At 38.4% G+C, this 19,720-nt stretch overlaps 1 long non-coding RNA gene across 1 annotated transcript in view; it reads left to right on the plus strand.

Moving 5' to 3' along the window:
• The window catches only part of LOC125806157 (uncharacterized), a 437,736-nt gene that overhangs the window by 303,633 nt on the left and 114,383 nt on the right, over positions 1–19,720 (plus strand). The gene's annotated exons all lie outside the window — the stretch shown is intronic.

Below are 19,720 nucleotides of genomic sequence, written 5' to 3' on the forward strand. Positions count from 1 at the left end.
CAAATACAAAGCACCTGGGACAAGAGGATTAAAATGTATTTCATTTATTATATTTATAAAACACTCAAATTAAAAAAATCTAAAAAAATAACAAAAAACAAATGAAGCTCACATGGTAAGTTAAAGCTAAAATATTTAGACAGAATTTTGTACTGAGTCAAGGGAAATTGTGTGGAAAAAGTGGAACTCTTCTTTAGTTGAGCAGAAATGGTTAAGCCTAGGTTGGTCTGCAAGCTGTTTTATTTAATTCTCCAGCTCAATCACTTTTTGCTCCAGCTCCCTTATTCGTGCAGCTGCAGCGTCCACTTTGCCTGTGACAAAAGGGGGGAAAAAAGACATTAGCTTAGTTTTATATTGACAGATAATCTGACAAAATTTAAGTCAAACTCTGAATTGACCTATATTGTACACCAATTATTAATTAGGTAAACTGGTATATTTTACTGTGCTATGTTTAGCTAACAAATACTGGTATTTTTTGGTATAATACATAAACCATACTTGTGCTTGGAAAGTTTTTAAACAACAAATGATATCTCGGACACAAGTCAGTAATTCAGGTAAACATGCCAAATTGACCCTTTATTTAGGTAAATATTGAATATTTAGCCTTTATTTAGGCAAGTTAGACTTCAAATAAGTATTTCAATTTTAAACTTTATTCAGGTATGAATTGTAGGTGTAGACTTTATTCAGGTAAGTATTGCATATTAAGACTTTAATTAAATAAGTATAGCATATTTAGACTTTATTCAGGTATTAATTGTAAGTTTAAACTTTATTCAAGTAAATATTGCATATTAAGACTTTATCCAAATAATTATATCATATTAAGACTTTATTCAGTTATGAATTGTAAGTTTATACGGTTATTCAGTATATATTGTATCTCCAATGTTATTTTGGTAGGTATCCTGTCTTGAGACTATTACTCAGGTAATTATTAATTATTCAAATGGATATTTAGGTAGCTGGCTTGTGTATTTATTGTGTAAATGGATATAAGAGTTGTAAAATTACTCACCAGGAGACGGTGGACGGCAGTAATCGTGCTTGGCACGGTTAGCATAGCTTCAGGTCCTCCTCGTCTCTCTGTCCCATGGCAGCTTCAGTGTTCAAACCGAGACGAGTACTTGCCCTCTCGTAGGGTGTCAGGCGGTTTTCATATCGACTCCCAAAATTATTCCAGGCAAATCGTGGTGAAACTGATTCCTGGCTCTGTTCCCTCCCGCTTTGACATATAGCTCATCCGGCCTGAAGTGCTGGCTACACGCATATGTACTGCCGCGCAGAACCGTAAATGTGGCATTTTCCTCTCTCCTAATTGCTCTTATCTCTTTACCGCGTAAACGTGTGACATTTGGAAAGTCGTGGAAACTCAGGTTTGGTTGTTTGCGTTTGCTGTTTGAGCAGAAAGGCTCACTGCAGTAGCATTTCCTATGCTGCTCCATTTCGTCTATACGTTCTACACGCGTTGTTTACCCTGCTATTTTTTACTTCCGCATTCCAAACCCGGAAATGTGAAAAGGGCCCATTGCACTCGCTTGTGTATAGATTTAGGATCCTCAACCTGGCAACCCACTCACACACTTGCTGTCATTTAGCTCATGCTGTTCCTTTAAATAGAGTAATGGTCTTATAGCTTTTTTTTTACCAGCAGTTTTTAGTTGGTCTCACACACACAAACACACACACACACACACACACACACACACACACATACACACACTGCCCTTTTTCCGGCACTAATGAAGCTCAGCTCGGCACAGACAGGAAGGAGAGAAGCATGGAGATGAGTTTGGTGTCACGCTCTGGGGATGGGTTTGATCACATAGACACACCAAACTGGGAAACACAGCTGATTATGTCTCTTTTAGCAGTGTGTGTGTGTGTGTGTGTGAGAGAGAGAGAGAGAGAGTGGGTTGCAGCTGCTTTTTAACAAGATGTGCTAAGACTGGAAGCTGTTTAGAAGGAGCAAGGCTGATCTTCTCATTAATGGTGGATCAGATATGTGAGGTAGTGTGTGTGTGTGTGTGTGTGTGTTCACATGTTAATGGTCCAGGTTAGTAGCAGAAGCAGTACAAACTAATGGGAATAAATAAATAAATAAGCATAGAGAATGCGGTTCTATTCCCTTCCGTTCCATTGAAATGTAGAATAGATGTAACTATAGAATATTATGACCATTTTATCACATTTGTAACCATTGTCTGTTTAGTAAAGACCAGAGACGGAGCCAGAATCACCTCTACTCATTTAGTAGATCCGCCCCCTTCTCCCAGACCAAGCTTTATGTCTCAGACTGCCTTCATTGAGTTTACAATGCAGCCAAAAAGAGCAGAAGCAGAGCGGATTTTTAAGTGCAGTTCATGTATTTTATTTCCAAACCATTTACATTTAATGAAAATAAAATTATATATATATTAAAAGTGAAAGTAAATGATAAAATAAAAGTGATGGTAAAATTAATAATAAAAATGAAATAAGATCATTAGAATAAAAAAAAAATAGATGAATAAAACTAAATAAATCAATAAAAAAGTAGCTCCCAAGCTCCTGCCAGAGAGTAAACAAAAAAAATGTTTTAAGCTAATGAATTCAGCATGTAAAAGTTGACCATTTTTGAGGAATTCTTTACGGAATTTTCTGGACATTTCCGTTAATTTCAGGACATTTATGGAAATTTTATGAAATGTACGGAAATTTCACGAAATGTACGGAAACTTCCGGAAATCCCCCTTCCCCTCAAAAGCGGCCCTAATAACTAATAGATAATTGTGAATAGGATAGTAAGAAAAAGAAGAAAAAGAAAAATAAAGGCTTTTCCAAGCAATATGCTTTAAAATACATGTAAAAAAATCTATATTTTTTACTCCTGCTGACTGTAAAAAAAAACATAAAAAACTGTAATTTAACATATTATATCGTACAGAAAATATATCTACTGTTATTTTTCTCTTTATTTCTTGCAGCCCTGCTAACAGAACACATTAGGCTGGATGAGCTTCACCATTGTGTAAAGTGAGTGTGTCCAGCCTCAGAACAGCTGTACTGAAGAACGATGCTGTTCTGCTTGAAACCCATCCAACCCTTCCCATTCCATCCCATCATATTATAATAATGGCAGTGAGAAGGTCTGAGCTGCTGCCTTCTGGGAGAGGGTGGGATAGAACAGCTACTCACTGAGGCGGAAAACACAGCGTCGGTCACAGTGATGGTACAGAGATACAGACACAGAGATGAGCAGAGCATTCAGTCGTTTAGTGTTGAGATGGCTGCAGTGTGTGGATGAGCATGGTCTTGCTGGAAGAGCTGCAACACATTTACAATCCAGCACTTCAGCGAGGCTCAGGGGTTTATAAACCTAAATGAATCCGAAAATATTAACTTCTATTAAAAGTGTATCCAGGGAGGGCCTGCTGAGGGTCCTCAAGCTGTCTTTTTACGAGCACTCAAGGAAGCTTTGTGTGTATGTGTGTGTGTGTGTGTGTGTGTGTGTGTGTGTGTGTGTGTGTGTGTGTCAGAGCTGATGAAAGTTATGGATGAGAAACTCAATAGATTTGATTTGCTAATATGAATATTGTATGATGTGAGTGGACTAATGAGTGATAGCAGGAAATAGCAGGGCGGTGTAACACAGTAACTGCAGTATTAACTATTTAACAGGCTAATCACCAGATTATTGACCATTAAGATCAGAAGGGGAACATCTTTGTTTACTTTGTCTTAAACATTTTGTTGGATAAACTGTGCCAAACTGTGCCAGACTGGAGAGCCTCAGTATGGCAGCGGCTCATCTTCAGTGACGAATAGGCCTTTCACAATAATTACATCATCGACTTATCCTACATTATACCACAGTTAGTTCTGACCCTGCAATTTGATTGGCTGAGAGGTGTTTTATGAGTGACATTATCAGCCGGTAATGCACTGTTACCGAAGCTCTCCATGTGTTACTCCGCCACATACAGGTAACCTAGCAACAATGCAGTGCTTACAAACCAAATAGAAAACCAAATGCGATGTCATTAAACACCACTGGGGGCGCTGGATCCCATAGAGGCACAGTGCAGAAACGCTAAGCCATGTAGCCAATAGGAGGCGCAGGCAAAGACTCGGCCCCACAAATAAATAAGCCCAGCGATTCAAAAATACGCTTTATTAAACACATTATCAGACACTGATATCAGATATATAAGATATAAGAGTTGTTATTACTAAAATATAAAGCTTAGGTCTGGATATTTTTTCAGATAATATAGGGTATTTTAAGTTAAATGTAAGGTGGACTTTTGTAATTCTGCAGGTTAAACAAACTTTAATTCATATAAAAAAACATTTTCTTTCAAAGTCATACGAGCGCTGAATGTTAATCTACACATATTTCTCTCCAGAAAACTGTTTATTTGGGTGAGTAAAGCTTTTCTGTTTATTTACAGGTTTCCGCAATTTTGACTGAAATGGCCGATAACACAGAGCTTACAGTAGCTTACACCTACAGTGCTGTAGGTGATGAATTATCACAGGACTCCTTTAGGAACCTCTACAAACCTCTACATGCTTTTTAATCAGAAAATATTAACTTGAATCAAACGTGTATCCAGGGAGTGCCTGCTAAAAGTGCTGAGAGAGAGCTGTCTTACGAGCACTCAAAGAAGCTTTGTGTGTATGAGTGTGTGTGTGTGTGTATTTGTGAGTGTGTGTGTGTGTGTGTGTGTGGCTCATATGAGTGGCCGTTAAGAGCAGCAGAGACTCCCTGCTCCCAATCCAAACAACCACACACACTTAAAAACACATTACTGAAATTATGAGTGTGATTTTGATTATGGCAGGACTCCATTAGGAACCTCTACAACTTCATGCGGGGATATTACACATGCATTACACACTACTTCTGTATGTGAAGCTCAAAAAATATCACCAAGAGTTTCCCATATCAGCCCAAATGTTTAATAATTTAATGTTTTTATCCTCCTTCTGATACGCATAACTATCCCACACTTTCTTCTGGAAGCATCTATTTTTGCAGCTATTTCTGTAATAATGATGAAGGGAGCTGCGTCTGTGGTTGAATTTGCTGATTGTAGCCTCTTAAACTAATGGCTAATGTCTTACCCAACAGCCTAAGAGGACTTAAGACCCAACCTGTCCCCTTCTCTACAAAATGAAAGGTATTTCATGATTACGATTGATCATAAATCATTTGATATTGATATGAAGTGACCCATCGAAAGGGGCGTGGCTAAATAAGGTAAAAAAAAAAAAAGGCAGCCCTACTGATACACAACACAACACAGAACCGTAACTCAGATGCTGAAGTGGGGCTCAGACGCTTCTGGGGTTAGATATTGCTTGTGCAGATGATTATGTGTGAAATATGCTTTATTACTTTGCAAGTGTGTGTTTCTGTGTGTGTGTGTGTGTGTGAAAGAGAGAGAGAGAGAGAGAGAGAGATAAAGGGAGGACGAATGAGCGATCTCCTCCCATCCAGCAGTGCAGTCTTTAAGAATCGATTTGCTCACCCCATGCTGGGTGTTTTCTCTCTGTGTGTGTGTGTGTGTGTGTGTGTGTGTTTGTGTGTGAGCAGCAGGTATGATCACATTGCTCCTCTGATAGAGCCTGGGGGAGAGGAAGACGATGAAGAAGAACACAAGAGCACTGAGCGAGAAACAGAAGCACTGCAGAGGTGATTGAGCTTCACCAGACACCTACGGAGACACACACACACTGAACACACACACACACACACACACCAGTACCTCACACCTCACTGTCTGCACTCTTTAGATTTTACCTTTACCTGCAAACACCTGTACACAAAACACTGTATATCAGACCCATGGCCATACAAAATCCCAATGAACCAAATAATCATGACAGACTTGGCTTCCAGACTTGTAAGAGATGCTCTGTGTGATGGTTCATCCCAGATATCTCTAATCGTAGATAAATCAAAACTATCAATTTACCAAGTTAATAGTTTATAACTTTACGTAAGTAGAAATGTTGTTTTTTTAAACTTAAATGAAGTAATTATTTATTTTTCACATTATTTTTTGAACTTTCTACTCCTTACATTTAAAAAATATAGCTTCGTTACTCCTATTTCATTCCATATTGTTTTAATTCCGGATTCTCATCCTTTAAAAATGGCGCATCTGCGTTGCCAAGATAGCAATGAACGTCTGACAATTGACGTCTGTCTATGTTGTTTTTAATCAGTGGTGCACCTGTGTTTTCCATTGCCAAGATAGCAATACGCGAGAAATCTGCCTGAACTGTCACACAGGAAGGAGGAGAGGATGGACGTAAATGCAGGAATATAAATTTAATATAAAGAAACAAGTTAAACAAAAGCAAAACAGAAAACAAACATTGGAAATAAAAAGAAAAAAAAAGAAAAAAAACTAAACTGGGAAACTAAATAGCTAAGACCAGATCAAAAAGCAATCAAAACTAAGAAAACAATAATACTTGTATTAACCCTTGTGTGGTGTTCTGGTCTGTGGGACCCGTTTTCATTTTTCATCAAATGATACTAAAAAAATTAGCCAAGGGCTAATAAACATTGCTTCATTTGTAAATTTGAAACTAAACAAATTTTCTACTCATATCTTGAGTTTAATTCATTTTCTTTTACATTTTATTAAAAAACTAATAAAAAAAAAGAGTAGCACTTTTTGAAAGAAATGTAACATAAGAAAGGTAAAGGGCAAATATTAACCATGTAAGCTGTTTATATTGCTTGCAATTTAGGTGAAGCGAACATGTGTAAAGCATTTTAATGTAAAATTGCTTAATTTTACTGAATTAAATAACAAATTGGGTTAAGTAACAAAGTAAACAAGTAACAAAAATATGAACACCACACAAGGGTTAAAACAAACCTAATGCATTAATCTACAATACATTGAATAAAAAGATATCCAAACATTGGATATTACTGTATACATTTTTTGCAAAAAAAAAAGCAAAAATCACCCTAGATTCCATACTCTCCCTGTATTTTACTCTTTTTTACCCTCTTTTTTTGTCCCTCCATCCCTCTCTCTTTCTCCCCCCATCTCTCTCCATCTGTCCTTGGTGGGATAGGATGGGGTGGGGTGGGGTGGGATGCTGAGCTGTCCCCCTCCCACCTTCTAGGAACCACATTACTCTACAATGTATAATGGAGGCCTTCCTGCTGCACCCTGTTTTAATCATCATTTAAACTGACACACACACACACACACATGCACACACACACACACACACACACACACACACACACACACACACACACACCTAGGTTAATTTGTCTGAGAGCTCCTTTTCCAGGAGCCTATTTTGGAGATAATGTGTTTGAACAAAAGTTCATTGAAGTGCAGTCAGTCAATTTGTCCCTGCTATACTGTATATTTACAGCCTGTCAGTTATTGTACGACACACACACACACACACACACACACACACACGTGAAATGGCCAGCGCTTTTTTTTTCATCACAGAGACCTTGGGGAGTGAATGAGGTGTCATAAGGCCTGGCAGAGTCAATTAGGCACTCCTCGTCAAGCTCAGTCGGTCATAACACACGCACACACACACACACACCCAAACACATCTACACACACACACATATACACCTACACCCTCTCCTCCGGTCAGTGTGTAAGGCTCAGCTGGTTCTCGGGGGGCGCATGTCACGGATGACTAACGTATCCCACAATGCCATCTGGCCCTCGTATCCCAGAAGACCTCTGACCAATCACAACCTGGCAGCACCTGACTGACACCAGACGACCAGCCGCTCGTTACCATGGAGACGAGGAGAGTCCTAGGGCCACATTCTTCTATGGGATGGGGGGTTCTTTGGGGGGGTGCAGGGTACGACTGGGTCAATATCAATATATAACGTGTCTTTTGTGTCGCAGCACAATAGTCAATTGTCAATTTTAGACAATTGCTGTGTAACAATACATTTTTAACTCAAACGGGGAACACATTAGTACACATATAGTACCAGTCAAAAGTTTGGATACACCTTTTCCTACATAGTAGTTCTGGTGGAAACAGGAAAGTTGAGGTACACATTGAATTCTGCCGTGATTTGATCAGCCGTGGTTTTATGTTTTTTGGATACAATCCGGGTTAGCACCCGAACATCCCTTTCAGACAGCTTCCTCTTACAGCGTCCACAGTTAATCCTGTTGGATGTGGTTGGTCCTGTCTTTTGTGACAATTGCAGCACAATTGACAATTTTAGACAATTACTGTGTAACAATATATTTTTAACTCAACAGTGAACACATCATTACACATATAGTACATACACAGTCAAAAGTTTGGACACACCTTTTCCTACATAGTAAATGAATGCTGAAGTGATCCAGACTATGAAGAAACATAAGAAATCATGTAGTAACTTAAAAGTGTTAAACCAACCAAAAGCATTTAGGTGCTCTTACCTGGGAAGCTGTTAACTTGCGGTTTCTGTGGCTGGTAACTGTACAACAGAGGAAACTCTCGCTCTTCCTTTCCTGGGCCGCTCCTGATGAGAAAGGGCAACAATGACATCTTGTTTGCCAAATAGTGAATCCACAGCCGTCTATATTGTTGCCCTTTCTATGTATGTGTTATAACTGATTATTAATGATTTTTGAGGCATTTACAACCCAATTAGTAACCATTAATACACTAATTGTAAACCATTTATAAACCATTTATAAAGGTAGTCTTATTTTAAAGTGGTACCGAAGTTTTATATTTATATATCATGAAACAAACACTGTTAAAAAAGGGGAATATACACGTTAGAATGAAAACTATGTGTGTGTGTGTGTGTGTGTGTGTGTGTGTGTGAGTGTGGTGTGTCTGTGTGTGTGTGTGTTACTGGAGAAACCTGAGATAAGGGGAAGGACAGTTATAGACTAATCCAGTCTTGGCTGGGTCACACAGTGCACTCAAATCTTTAGGCTGCTAAACCATAGAGGACTCAAATCTGACTTCAGTGCTCGTCTCCTGCAGCATCATTTACATGTTATTTACATAGTAAAAGCTGAATAAGTGTGCCTATATCTGCACACAGTATGCATCCTTCAGTAGCTGCTGCTGGAAGGTTAGTCTGGGTCTGGAATATATTGGCAATTAAAATTGAAACACCTGGTTTTAGACCACAATAATTTATTGTGGTGACAGACAGTTCTGGTGGAAACAGGAGAGTTGAGGTGCACATTGAATTCTGTGTGATTTGATCAGCCTTGATTTTATGTTTTTTGGATACAATCCGGGTTAGCACCCGAACATCCCTTTCAGACAGCTTCCTCTTACAGCGTCCACAGTTAATCCTGTTGGATGTGGTTGGTCCTTTTTGGTGGTATCTCGCTGACATTACCCTGGATACCGTGGCTCTTGATGCATCACATGACTTGCTGTCTTGGTCACAGATGCGCCAGCAAGACGATTGGTGCACCAACAATTTGTCCTCTTTTGAACTCTGGTATGTCACCCATAATGTTGTGTGCATTGCAATATTTTGAGCAGAACTGTTCTCTTACCCTGCTATAACTGAACCTTTACACTTTTCACGCTCTTACTGGTGCAATAATGTGCAATTCATGAAGATTGACCACCAGGTTGCTCCAATTTAGCCTTGATGAAACATCCCACATTAAAATGACAGGTGTTTCAGTTTCATTGTCCAACCCCTGTAAATGGTCAACATCAACCAGTGACTGGCTGGAACAGAGCCGAAACTGTCTCGTTAGCTATAGGACCTCACACATTGCATTTGAAATAGCCTTGTGCTACTTCATGTTAGTTCAGGGTCCTCAACCTGGCAACCCGTGCACGCCTGGGTATGGAACTCATGACCCTTTCATCAATAACCAGGTGCCATAAGTTATGATACCCAAAAAACACCCTTCCTTGCCTTTATAGAGGGCACGGTTGTTATCCACTACACTACTATCCCACCCCTTATTTGTTGAGGCATTGTGAATCAGTACTATTGATTTTTTTTGTCTTCCTTCGCCTTTACTGAGTTAATAAAATATTTAAAGGGTTAAAAGCGACTAAAGACAAACCAGAACGGTTCAGTGCAGTCTGTCGTCTGCCTCAGGACCCGGAGTTCCCAGACCCGAGCCGGCCAGAGCGTTAAAATCCTCCTGACTGGGCCTTTAACGCAATAATAGCAGCCTGGAAATTCACGCGCTGCTGAGCAACTCATCGTTTATCTAATGTTTCCAATCAGGTTATTTGTCTGCCAGAAATGGAATAGTGGTCTGGGGAGGATTGGGCTGTCTGAGCGAAGATTGGACAGTCTGATTTCTCTGGAGCTAGAAGAGGATTAATGATAGGTTTCATCACAGAGAACTACACCACAACACTCTACACACACATGTTCACATACACACACACACACATGCGCCGCTCTCTCCTGAAGCCAGGCTTTGCTGTGGTGAATGAGGTTAAGGCAGTAGAGAGACGATTAACCCCGCAGTGGCGTTTAATATGGCTTTATTCAGTGTCTTCACTTTAACGCTTCTATCTTTAGTGAATCAGTAATTAGGGCTGAGGGAGTCTGATAACGATCAGATCCTCTGATGTATTTAGAGCACAGAGTGTGTGTGTGATAATGATCTGGAAGGTTTGGGAATGTTTGAAGTCTCTTAAGGCAGCTGACGGAATTAAAAGTAGGATAGAGAAAACTGAAATTTCTGAGTTTGATGTACAAACTTGTACATATTAATATCAGAGAAATATAACCTGAGTAATAAATATAAAAATCTGTTTTTTTTGGATGATGCTTTCATTTATTAAGGGAAATTAAAAAGGTATTCAAACCAATTTAGCCCTGTGTGAAAAAGGGTTTGCCCCCTAAACCTTATAAATTAGTTATAAACTGCAATAATTCAGACACATACAGCTCTGGAAAAAAATTATAGACCACCAAATTCCTAATAAAATATTGTAATTTAGAGCATTTATTTGCAGAAAATGAGAAATGGCTGAAATAACAGTTCAGAAATCAATATTTGTTGGAATAACCCTGGTGGTTTTTAATCACAGTTTTCACTCATCTTGGCATCATGTTCTCCTCCACCAGTCTTACACACTGCTTTTGGATAACATTATGCTACTCACTCCTGGTGCAAAAATTCAAGCAGTTCAGTTTGGTTTGATGGCTTGTGATCATCCATCTTCATCTTGATTATATTCCAGAGGTTTTTAATTTGGTAAAATCAAAGAAACCCATCATTTTTTAGTGGTCTCTTAATTTTTTACAGAGCTATAGGACGGTTTTCCAGCATGAACGGCCTGTTTAAGATCAAGCCACAGCATCTCAATCAGACTTTGACTAAGACACTCCAGATATATAAGTCATTTAGAGTTGAACTTGCTTGTGTGCTTATGGGGTCATTGTCCTGTTGCAGAACCCAAGTACGCCTAAGCTTGAGGTCACAAACTGACGGCCAGACATTCTCCTTCAGGATTTTCTGATAAACAGCAGAATTCCTGCTTCGCTCAGTATGATGCTCTTTTTCTGAAATTGTGTGTTAGTTTTCCAGATGTAACAAGACACACACCTTCCAAAAAGATATACTTTTGTCTTTTTAGCCAACTGACTTTTTTCCCATAGTCCTGGAGATCCTCAAAATGTTTTTTTTTTTTTTTTGCAAATGATAATCTGATAATCTGAAAAATGCAAGTATGGCAAAAATAGCAAAAACACAAGAAATCTGCAAGGGGCAAATACTTTTTCAATGCACTGTATTTGTGTCTTCACACTAAGAAAAGTAAGTACAGATTTGTATCTAAAAGAGTACAAAGCTTGTCGCTGGGGCTGTTCCTTATATTGAGGTACAAAAAAGTACCTTTCAGTGAAAGTCCTTTTTTGTACCCATGTTTTTGTGCCAGTAAAGATTATAAAGATTATAAACATTATCATCAACTAAATATGGCTCAAACACTTGATGATCCATTTATGAAGAGTGTACCTTTGAGTACAAAAAAGTACTCATATCGTAACTCTGTTTTTTAGAGTGTAGCTACACAGCATCTCACAGTAACACATAATAAACCTTTGATAAATGTGTAGAAACATGGAAACAGGGGGATGTTCAGGGTCTGATGGGTCAGTTCTGATGTTCTCAGAACAGGTTGTGGTTCTGGAGGTGTTCAGGTTGAGTGGGTCACTGTAAAGCTCTGCTGAAGGTGGAGAGAGCTGTGAATAGCACTTCCTCTAAATGACAGACAGAACTCTATTGGGAAGCTGTAATTATGATAACAGAGCGGGACTCTTATTCTATAATGTGCCAAACTAATAGACCTCACCCAGCCTCTCTCTCTCTCTCTCTCTCTCTCTCTCTCTCTCTTTCTGTAAAGCCTTTGATCATTTGAGCTCTCTCGCTCTTCTTTCTTTTCCTTCACACACACACACACCCACACACACACACACACTCCTGTGGTCACACTTGGCTGTGTTTCCATTTACTCGCTGCTGATAACTCGCCTCCTTCAGCAGATAAATATTAAATTAGAATAAATGACTCGCCATTGTTCAGCTGGCAGTTGTGCAGTTGGGCACTTTCTCTCTCTCCCTCTCTCTCTTTCTCTCTCTCTCCCTCTCTCTCTCACACTCTTTCTAACTCCTTCCCTGACTCTCTCTCTCTCTCGACTCCCCTTCTATTTCTTTTGTTTCCTCTCACTTCCACTCTTTCTACATAACCTCTCAGTTCTCTTTTTTTACTCTTTCTTTCATTTTTTCTGTCTGTCTTTTTTGTCTGTCTCTTTTTTTCCTCTACCAACTACCTACACACTCTTTCTCTTTCCCTTTGCTCTTTCTGTATATTTAATACACTCTATTCTTCTCTATTTTTTTCCTCTCTCTGTTTTTTCTCTCTTTTATTTCCTCTGCCTCTTTCTCTCTCTTTTTCTTTGATTTTGGGATCTAATAAGTCTTTCACGTTTTCTTTTGTTTCCCTTCACTCTATCATTTGTTCTACCTCTTTTTCTCTCTCTCCCTCTTTCTCTTTTATTTTTTTACCTTTTTATTGCTCTTTTACTTTTTCGTTCTTCCTCTCTCTCTCTCTCTCTCTCTATCCTTCTCTTTCTCTCTTTCTCTCTCTCTCTCTCTCTCTCTCTGTTTCAAACTCCTTCTCTGACTCTCTCTCTTTCTTGGCTCCCCTTCTATTTCTTTTGTTTCCTCTCACTTCCACTTTTTCCACATAACCTCTCAGTTTCTCTTTCTTTTTTACTCTTTTTATTTCTTTCTTTCATTTCTTTTCTGTCTGTCTGTCTGTCTGTTTTACACACTTTTTCTCTTCCCCTTTGCTTTTTCTGTATATTTATTTCCCTCTATTCTTCTCATTTTTTTTCTCTCTGTTTTTTCTCTCTTTTTCTTTTCTTTTGGGATCTAATAAGGCTTTCACTTTTTCTTTTGTTCCCCTTCACTCTCTTATTTGTTCTACCTCTTTTTTTCTCTCTCTCTCTCTATCCCTTAATTTTTTTTCACCTTTTTATTGCTCTTTTACTTTTTCCATTCTCTCTCTCTCTGTCTCTCTCTGTTTTTCTTTTCTTTTGGGCTCTAATCTCTTTTCTTGTCTTTTACATTTTTCTTTTGTCCCCATTCACTCTCTCATTTGTTCTACCTCTTTTTCTCTCTGACATTTTTTTTCTTCTTTCTCTTTTATTTTTCTGCATTTTCTTTACTCTTTTCCTCTCTTTCGCTTTCTCTCTCTGTATATTTTGTTGCCTCTCTCTCTTTCTTGCTTTACCTGCCCCCACCTTTTTATTGCTCTTTTACTTTTTCGTTCTCTCTCTCTCCCTCTGTCTTTCACTCCTTTTCATCTGCCCTCTGCCTCTTTTTAATGTTTCAGTTTCTTTTTCTTTTCTATTCTTCTTATATATTTATTTATTTCCTTCTGTTTGTCTCTGTCACTTTCTCCCCTTTCTTTTCCTGTCTCTCTTTCTCTCTTTTCCTCTATCAACTTCATCATTTTTTACACACTTTTTATGTTTCTGAATATTTATTTCCCTCTGTTCTTCTCTTTATCGTTTGCTCTGTTTTTCCTTTATTTTTCTCTCTCTTGTTTCCTCTGTCTCTTTTTCTGCCTTTTTCTCTTCCATTCTTTCCCCCTCACTCTCTCATTTTCTTTTTTCTCTCACACTTTTTTCTCCCTCTTTCTCTTTTATTTTTCTGCTCATTTCTTTACTCTTTTCCTCTCTCTCTCTCTTGCTTTATTTCTTGTATTTCCTCTCACACACTGTTTTTTCTGTCATTTGTGTAGTTATCCTTTTCTTTCTCTCTTTTTTGCTCTCTTTGTTCCCTTTCTCTTTTCCCTCTATCCCTTTTATTTCTCTCTCTCTCTCTCTCTCTCTCTCTCTCTCTCGGTTTTGGGAGTGGTCCGTTATTGTTTCCTACAAACAGATTTGTATCCTAACTACATAAAATATGACGCACTACATGGTATTGATTCTGTGTGTGTGTGTGTGTGTGTGTGTGTGTGTGGATGAGCCTCGACGTGTCTGCTGCTGCCCTTCCTGTCACTTGACTAATGATGAATGTTATTTATATCTACGCTAAGCCTGCATGAGAACATGGTTTCATATACACACACACACATCCACACAAGAACACACATGAAATGAATACACACGGATAATGCATATAATTATGTAATAAAATCTTTAAATCCCTTACATTAAATAAATATGTCATCACGAATGGACCAATAGAAATGGTCCAAAATGTTGCAGAATTAAAGCACACTGCTGTTATCTACATAACAATAAAATATGTCTTTGCTGTTCCTCCAAAGTCATCAGATACAGTATATGTATTATATTTTTAACAACAGAAACAATGTACAAGCACCCACAATAAAGAACACACACACACACACACACACAAACACACACACAGATGCAAACAATAGATATTCCACAATAACTGTATATAACATGCATGCATTGGATCCATTCCATTCCTTTCTATGGAAATGAAGCCAAAAATAATCTGCCATGTTGTCAAATTTGCAACCAGAGTATGTGATTTAAAAACTAGAGTCAAAGCCAGACTCACCTCTACTAATTTAGTAGACCCGCCCTCTTTATCCAGACCAAGCTTTATGTCTCAGACTGCCTTCATTGAGTTTACAGTGCAGCCTAAAGAACCAGAATCAAATCAAACTTTTCCACCGGATTCCCAATAAGTCCTAGTTTGTCAAGTAAGTGTAATGTCCCAACAGTGAAAGATTGGGTATTTTATTACCAAATAATTTCCATTTCCATTAAATTACACCAAATTACAGTATCGAAGCTCAGCTCTGTTTACTGTGTCCAGAAGCTACTGTGGTACAGTTTAACCAAAGAGCCTGAGCCAGAGAGTCAGCACACACTAGTGAACATTAAAAGAAGATAAAATAATGTTTTACATGCTATTTGGAATCAATCCTGATCTGAAAATTGATATGACAAACTGTCTAAAATGAATTATACCATAGCTAGTTCCGACCCTGCAATGTGATTGGCTGAGAGGCGTTCTATGGGTGCCGTTATCAGCCGGTATTGCACTGTAACCGATCCTATCCATGTATTACTTATTCCGCCACATACAGGTAACCTAGCAACTATGCGTACTTATCACGGTACCACAGTGCTGGAGTTCAGCTGAGCTCCTGAGAGCCTGAGACCCATTCTTTCACTTAAGAATTGTTTGTAGATGTGGATCAGCACAAGGCTGCATCTGTGAGCTGATGTATCAGAACCGAGTTGCTGCGCTTTCCTCTGAGCGTTAGCGCTGTGATGCTACTCGGTAATGCTGCATCAGCAGCAGTTCAAAAAGAGGCGGAGTCTGACTTTACATGTGCCGGAGGAGGCATGTGCTAGTCTTCACCCTCCTTGTGTTGTGGCATCACTAGTAATAGGGGATAGATAGCTAAGTAGCAGCTAAATGGGTGGAACTGTGGAGGAATTTTCTGTAAAATATTGAATAGTGAACTCATTTTTAATGACCTTTAACATAAAACAACCTGCTTTTTTATTAAATTAGAATAAATGACTTGCCATTGTTCAGCTGGCAGTTGTGCAGTTGGGCACTTTTTCTTTTGTTTTCTCTCACTTCCACTTTTCCACATAACCTCTCAGATTCTCTTTTCTATTCTTTTTTATATTCATTTATTTCCTTCTGTTTGTCTCTGTCACTTACTCCCCTTTCTTTCTTTCCATCTCTCTCTCTTTCTCTCTTTTCCTCTTTTAACTACCTCATTTTTTACACACTCTTCCTCTTCCCCTTTTCTGTTTCTGTATATTTATTTCCCTTTATTCTGCTATCTCTCCCTCTCTCTGTCGTTCCTTTATTTTTTATCTCTTGTTTCCTCTGCCTCTTTCTTTTTTTTTCTTTTCCTTTACTTTCTGCATTTTGTTCCTTTTTCCAACTTTCTTTTTCTATTCCTTTTCTCTTCCGATCTCTAATGTTTTCCTCTCTTTCACATGTTTCTTTTGATCCCCCTCATTTCTTGTTTCCTCTACGCTTTTAACTCTCTCTCTCTTGTTTTACTTTTCTTCATCTTTCCCTTTCATTTTCCTTTTTACATAAAACAAACTGCCTTTTTATGTAACTGATGGTCTGTTTTAAATAATATTGTTAATACATTGTGGTTAAAACTCAAAACTCTCTTTCTTTTTTTATAATTTTGTTTATAATTATGTATAAATACCGCAGTTAGTTTCGACCCTGCAATGGGATTGGCTGAGAGGTGTTCTATGAGTGCCATTACCAGCTAGTAATGCACTGTAACCGATGCTCTTCATGTATTACTCCGCCACATACAGGTAACCTAGCAACAATGCAGGACTTGTTGCTGCACAGGTGCTGCATCCTATCAAGGTACCACCATTGGAACCTGAGTAAGACCTAAACACAGTCACACAGTTAACCAACCAACCAGCAGAGGCGCTAGACCTGTGGTGGCTTCTTCACTTCTGAGACACACAGTGCTGTCCATGCTTTATATATACAGACATTGATATTCCATCCACACAGGCTGAGGAAGTGGATCTCCCATTCATTCACATAACCATTCAACTCCACTCAAAAGCACTTTGAACTGGAGACAATTCAGGTCATGAAATTGCAGGGGACAGAATGTGAAGTGCTAACTGAAAACGGCGTCTGACGTCCCAACACTTCTGTCATAAAAATCACAGTCAAATCCATTGTGTTTCACACAAGCACAGGCAGATGCAACACAGCCCAACTGATAGAGAAGCCCGGGCTGTTAGAGAAGAGCAGGATGGAGGAGGACACTCCATCTGAATGAGGATAATACCCATCAGCAATAATGACATCACTCAACATATTGACCTTTCATTATCACGATCCTCATACACAGAAGGGTGCTGAGTGGTTCAGAGGTCTAAAGCACTGCCACTATGATCGGGAGATTGCTGGTTTGAATCCCAATCATGCAGCTTGCCATCAGCTGCCAGAGCCCTGAGAGATAGCACAATTGCTTTGCCTTGCTCTCTCTGGGTGGGTACAGTAGATGGCGCTCTTTCCCCTCATCACTCCTAGGGTGATGTGGATCAGCGCAAGGCTGCATCTGTGAGCTGATGTATCAGAACCGAGTTGCTGCGCTTTCCTCCAAGTGCGCTGTGATGCTACTCAGCAATGCTGCATCAGCAGCAGTTCAAAAAAAGGCGGAGTCTGACTTCACATGTGTCGAAGGAGAAGCAGAAGCATACACATATCCCACAAATCAGTGCAACCTTTATTAGCTTCTTTAGCATGGGGCATGACAAAAGTCATGGGACACAACACTAGTTCCTCTTTAAGAGCGTTGGGATGTCAGTGTAATTAAAGCAACTGTCTGTAAGTTCTGTGGTCTGGATTTGGAGACCTCTCTGGTGCGAATATGTAACTGCGCACATGAAAATAAATTCTGTTAATTCATGAAATAGCCAAACCATCAGTGACCATCAGTAAATTTTGATTTTACAATTCATTTGTAAATCAAGGGAGTCTGGAGGAAGAGTGGAGAGACACACAGTCCAAACTGCTTGAGGTCTAGTGTGAAGTTTCCACCAATCAGTGATGGTTTGTAGAGCGATGTCAGGTGGGGATTTCATTTTCCAGCAGGATTTGGATCTGCCCACACTGTCAAAAATACCATATAGTACTTATATAATATTAAAATTTTCTGCGAAAAAAAATTTGGGGGGTTTTCATTGGCTGTAAGCCATAATCATCAACTATAAAAGAAATAAACGCTTAAAATAGATCACTCAAAATAAATATATATAATATATGAGTTTCACATTTTGAACTGAATTACTGATTTTTTAAAAAAAAAACTTCCAACACAGGAATACTACTGCTTTTAATATAAAAAATACAATCTCAGGGATTCCTGCTTTAAAGATAGTAAAATGGTTATGAATAAATAAATTATTAATATTGTGGCTACATAAATCATAATAAAGGATTATTTTGCTGGAGCAGGTGTGATGGATCACAGTATAAACCAATAGGGTGTCGGAATGGTATATGTTTATACTTCTCTACATCCAATCACAATCAGATTCACTCTATCTGGATGGAGAGATTTATCTGGATAGGGGTTTTATTGAACGATGAGAAGCCGGAATGAAAACGAGGCTATTTTTAAAAAGTAAGTTTCACATTTTTAACTGAATTACTGAAATTTTGTCACATTTTTCAACTCAGGAATACTACTGCTTTTAATTTAAAAAATAAATAAAATCTCAAGGATTGCTGCTTTAAAGATTGTAAAATGGTTATAAATAAATAAACGATTAATATTTTGGATACATAAATGCACTTAAATCACTTGAACATGGTCTGTCTTTTTTTCCAGGGTTAAAAAATGCAGCCATAGCTTCTCTACAGCATTCAGCTTAAGCTCTAAAAATGCAGAGTTCAAGGCTGAAGCCCCTAAAAATAACATTCCCTCACACCTGCTGTGTATGAGCAGCGAGCAGCCTGCTGCTGCGCTAGAAATGATCTTTTTCAGTTCAAACCCTCAGTCTGATAAAGACTCAGCACTGTTATCAGCTCTCGGCTCTCTGAGGGTTTCCTCCTCATGTTCGCTATAAGCTCAGTTAATTACTGCTGTAACGTGCAGGTGTGTGTGTGTGTGTGTGTGTGTGAGGAAAATATTACGTTGCCTTGACTCTTTTAATGCCTTTAAAATGTTAATAATAACCATAGTATATCACAAAACTAGCACATTCAATTAACCTAAGCTAACCTTCAGTTAGCCTAAAGCTAACAATTTATTATAAAATAAACCAAACATGCTAAATTGTAGAGTATCAATGTTGACCCAGTTTAATCAATATTTATTTTTCCATCTCTAATGCATTGAATAGAGAATTGATTTATTTCTGTATATTGATTTATTTTATGTTGGTTTAATGTTATGTTATGCTACATACGCACACACACACACTTAAATGCTACACACTTAACGGTACAGAAAACAGATATTTTTTAAATGTAACATAATTTGAAGTTTTTTTTTCATTACCCCTGTGCAATTATTTGTAAATACAATCTTGACTTTTTATTATTTAACAGTGTGAATTTCCCTGCTGTGGGAGTAATAAAGGTTTATTTTGCTGGAGTGTGGTTGGTTTGGGGGGGTCGTGTGCAGGTGTGATGGATCACAGTATTAACCAACAGGGTGTCTAAATGGTATATGTTTATACTTCTACACAG

This window comes from Astyanax mexicanus, chromosome 12 (assembly GCF_023375975.1).
Source record: "Astyanax mexicanus isolate ESR-SI-001 chromosome 12, AstMex3_surface, whole genome shotgun sequence".
Classification (NCBI taxonomy): domain Eukaryota; kingdom Metazoa; phylum Chordata; class Actinopteri; order Characiformes; family Acestrorhamphidae; genus Astyanax; species Astyanax mexicanus.